This window comes from Petromyzon marinus, unplaced genomic scaffold (genome assembly GCF_048934315.1).
Source record: "Petromyzon marinus isolate PM22_M1 ecotype Great Lakes invasive population unplaced genomic scaffold, UKy_Petmar_22M1.pri1.0 PM_Scaffold_370, whole genome shotgun sequence".
NCBI classification, from domain to species: domain Eukaryota; kingdom Metazoa; phylum Chordata; class Hyperoartia; order Petromyzontiformes; family Petromyzontidae; genus Petromyzon; species Petromyzon marinus.
This window is the reverse complement of record NW_027423358.1, coordinates 59,747-64,420: the sequence shown is the minus strand read 5'-3', so window position 1 is coordinate 64,420 and position 4,674 is coordinate 59,747.

The window sequence follows — 4,674 nt, the reverse complement described above, 5'->3', positions numbered from 1 at the left end:
TGTGGGGGGAGGGGGGACAGGGAGAGGTGCATTGTGGGGGAAGGGGGGAGACAGGGAGAGGTGCATTGTGGGAGATGGGGGGACAGGGAGAGGTGCATTGTGGGGGAAGAGGAGACAGGGAGAGGTGCATTGTGGGGGAAGGGGGGACAGGGAGAGTTGCATTGTGGGAGATGGGGGGACAGGGAGAGGTGCATTGTGGGGGGAGGGGGGGGAGATGGGTAGACAGGGAGAGGTGCATTGTGGGGGAAGGGGAGACAGGGAGAGGTGCATTGTGGGGGAAGGGGGGACAGGGAGAGGTGCATTGTGGGGGAAGTGGGGACAGGGAGAGGTGCATTGTGGGAGGAGATGGGTAGACAGGGAGAGGTGCATTGTGGGGGAAGGGGGGACAGGTGCATTGTGGGGGGAGGGGGAACGGGGAGAGGTGCATTGTGGGGGGAGGGGGAGGGGGAGATGGGGAGACAGGGAGAGGTGCATTGTGGGGGAAGGGGTGACAGGGAGAGGTGCATTGTGGGGGAAGGGGGGACAGGGAGAGGTGCATTGTGGGGGAAGGGGGGACAGGGAGAGGTGCATTGTGGGGGAAGGGGGGGGGGGGAGACAGGGAGAGGTGCATTGTGGGGGAAGGGGAGACAGGGAGAGGTGCATTGTGGGGGAAGGGGGGACAGGGAGAGGTGCATTGTGGGGGAAGCGGGGACAGGGAGAGGTGCATTGTGGGAGGAGATGGGTAGACAGGGAGAGGTGCATTGTGGGGGATGGGGAGACAGGGAGAGGTGCATTGTGGGGGAAGGGGAGACAGGGAGAGGTGCATTGTGGGGGAAGGGGAGACAGGGAGAGGTGCATTGTGGGGGAAGGGGGGACAGGGAGAGGTGCATTGTGGGGGAAGGGGGGACGGGGAGAGGTGCATTGTGGGGGAAGGGGAGACAGGGAGAGGTGCATTGTGCGGGAAGGGGGGACAGGGAGAGGTGCATTGTGGGGGAAGGGGGGGGGGGGAGATGGGGAGACAGGGAGAGGTGCATTGTGGGGGAAGGGATGACAGGGAGAGGTGCTTTGTGGGGGAAGGGGGGACAGGGAGAGGTGCATTGTGGGGGAAGGGGGGGGGGGAGACAGGGAGAGGTGCATTGTGGGGGAAGGGGAGACAGGGAGAGGTGCATTGTGGGGGACGGGGGGACAGGGAGAGGTGCATTGTGGGGGAAGGGGGGACAGGGAGAGGTGCATTGTGGAGGAAGGGGGGGGGGGAGACAGGGAGAGGTGCATTGTGGGGGAAGGGGAGACAGGGAGAGGTGCATTGTGGGGGAAGGGGGGACAGGGAGAGGTGCATTGTGGGGGAAGGGGGGACAGGGAGAGGTGCATTGTGGGGGAAGGGGGGGGGGAGACAGGGAGAGGTGCATTGTGGGGGAAGGGGAGACAGGGAGAGGTGCATTGTGGGGGGAGGGGGGGAGATGGGGAGACAGGGAGAGGTGCATTGTGGGGGAAGGGGGGGGGAGACAGGGAGAGGTGCATTGTGGGGGAAGGGGGGACAGGGAGAGGTGCATTGTGGGAGGAGGGGGGGAGACAGGGAGAGGTGCATTGTGGGGGAAGGGGGGACAGGGAGAGGTGCATTGTGGGGAGACGGGGAGACGGGGAGAGGTGCATTGTGGGGGAAGGGGAGACAGGGAGAGGTGCATTGTGGGGGAAGGGGAGACAGGGAGAGGTGCATTGTGGGTGGGGGAGATGGGGAGACAGAGAGAGGTGCATTGTGGGGGAAGGGGGGACAGGTGCATTGTGGGGGACGGGGGGACAAGGAAAGGTGCATTGTGGGGGAAGGGGGGACAGGGAGAGGTGCATTGTGGGGGAAGGGGGGACAGGGAGAGGTGCATTGTGGGAGAAGGGGGGGGAGACAGGGAGAGGTGCATTGTGGGGGAAGGGGGGACAGGGAGAGGTGCATTGTGGGGGAAGGGGGGGGGGAGACAGGGAGAGGTGCATTGTGGGGGAAGGGGAGACAGGGAGAGGTGCATTGTGGGGGAAGGGGGGACAGGGAGACGTGCATTGTGGGGGAAGGGGAGACAGGGAGAGGTGCATTGTGGGGGATGGGGGGACAGGGAGAGGTGCATTGTGGGGGAAGGGGAGACAGGGAGAGGTGCATTGTGGGGGGAGGGGGGGAGATGGGGAGACAGAGAGAGGTGCATTGTGGGGGACGGGGGGGGGGGGGAGACAGGGAGAGGTGCATTGTGGGTGGGGGAGATGGGGAGACAGGGAGAGGTGCATTGTGGGGGGACGGGGAGACGGGGAGAGGTGCATTGTGGGGGAAGGGGAGACAGGGAGAGGTGCATTGTGGGGGAAGGGGAGACAGGGAGAGGTGCATTGTGGGTGGGGGAGATGGGGACACAGGGAGAGGTGCATTGTGGGGGAAGGGGGGACAGGGAGAGGTGCATTGTGGGGGGAGGGGGGACAGGGAGAGGTGCATTGTGGGAGATGGGGAGACAGGGAGAGGTGCATTGTGGGGGAAGGGGGGACAGGGAGAGGTGCATTGTGGGGAAAGGGGAGACAAGGAGAGGTGCATTGTGGGGGGAGGGGGGACAGGGAGAGGTGCATTGTGGGGGACGGGGGGACAGGGAGAGGTGCTTTGTGGGAGATGGGGAAACAGGGAGAGGTGCATTGTGGGGGAAGGGGGGACAGGGAGAGGTGCATTGTGGGGGAAGGGGAGACAGGGAGAGGTGCATTGTGGGGGGAGGGGGGACTGGGAGAGGTGCATTGTGGGGGAAGGGGGGACATGGAGAGGTGCATTGTGGGAGATGGGGAGACAGGGAGAGGTGCATTGTGGGGGAAGGGGGGACAGGGAGAGGTGCATTGTGGGGGGAGGGGGAGATGGGGAGACAGGGAGAGGTGCATTGTGGGGGGGGAGATGGGGAGACAGGGAGAGGTGCATTGTGGGGGGAGATGGGGAGACAGGGAGAGGTGCATTGTGGGGGGAGATGGGGTGACAGGGAGAGGTGCATTGTGGGGGGAGGGGGAGATGGGGAGACAGGGAGAGGTGCATTGTGGGGGGAGGGGGGGGAGATGGGTAGACAGGGAGAGGTGCATTGTGGGGGGAGGGGGGAGAGATGGGGAGAGGTGCATTGTGGGAGGCGGAGAGACAGGGAGAGGTGCATTGTGGGAGGAGACAGGAAGATGGGCAGAGGTGCATTGTGGGAGACAGGGGGACAGAGAGAGCTGCATTGTGGGGGGCATAGTAACACAGGTGAAGAAGAGGTGCATTGTGGGGGACAGGGTGACACAGGGGAAGAAGCGGTGCATTGTGGGGGGACGGGGTGACACAAGGGAAGAAGAGGTGCATTGTGGGGGGACGGGGTGACACAGGGGAAGAAGAGGTGCATTGTGAGAGACAGGGTGACACAGGGGAAGAAGAGGTGCATTGTGGGAGACAGTGTGACACAGGGTGAAGAAGTGGTGCATTGTGGGAGACAAGGTGACACAGGGGAAGAAGCGGTGCATTGTGGGGGACGGGGTGACACAGGGCGAAGAAGCGGTGCATTGTGGGGGACGGTGCGACACAGGGGGAAGAAGAGGTGCATTGTGGGGGAGAGTTCGACGCAGGGCAAAGAAGAGGTGCATTGTGGGGGACTGGGCGACACAGGGTGAAGAAGCGGTGCATTGTGGGGGACGGGGTGACACAGGGTGAAGAAGAGGTGCATTGTGGGGGACTGGGCGACACAGGGTGAAGAAGAGGTGCATTGTGGGAGACAGGGTGACAGAGAGAGGTGCATTGTGGGGGGACGGGGCGACGCAGGGGGAAGAAGTGGTGCATTGTGGGGGACAGGGTGACACAGGGTGAAGAAGAGGTGCATTGTGGGGGGACAGGGTGACAGAGAGAGCTGCATTGTGGGGGTGGACGGGGCGACGCAGGCGGAAGACGCGGTGCATTGTGGGGGTGGACGGGGCGACACAGGGTGAAGAAGAGGTGCATTGTGGGGGGACAAGGTGACAGAGAGAGCTGCATTGTGGGGGTGGACGGGGCGACGCAGGCGGAAGACGCGGTGCATTGTGGGAAGTCCCGCCGCGCGCGACCTCTGACCGTGACAGGAAGTCGCCGAGTGCCGCCCCCCCGTGCCCGGTGCCGCCCCCCCTGGACGCCTCCTCGCAGCGCAGGCCGAGGCGCCGCTCCTCCTCCTCCTCCCGCCCGCGCCCCGCAGTCCCGTCAAGCACCTCGAGCACCGTCTCCATGGCGACGGGGGAGTCGTACGATCGCTATGGAGACGGGGAGGTGGGTGGGGGGGAGTTTTAGTGCCCCCAGCACCGTCTCCATGGCGACGGGGGAGTCGTACGATCGCTATGGAGACGCGCGGGGAGGTGGGTTGGGTGAGTGGGGTGGGGTTTCAGTGCACCTCGAGCACCGTCTCCATGGCGACGGGGGAGTCGTACGATCGCTATGGAGACGCGCGGGGAGGTGGGTGGGTGGGGAGGAGTTTCAGTGCACCTCGAGCACCGTCTCCATGGCGACGGGGGGGGGGAGTCGTACGGTCGCTATGGAGACGCGCGGGGAGGTGGGTGGGGGTTTCAGTGCACCTCGAGCACCGTCTCCATGGGGACGGGGGAGTCGTACGATCGCTATGGAGACGGGAGGTGTGTGGGGGGGAGTTTTAGTGCCCCCAGCACCGTCTCCATGGCGACGGGGGAGTCGTACGATCGCTATGGAGATGG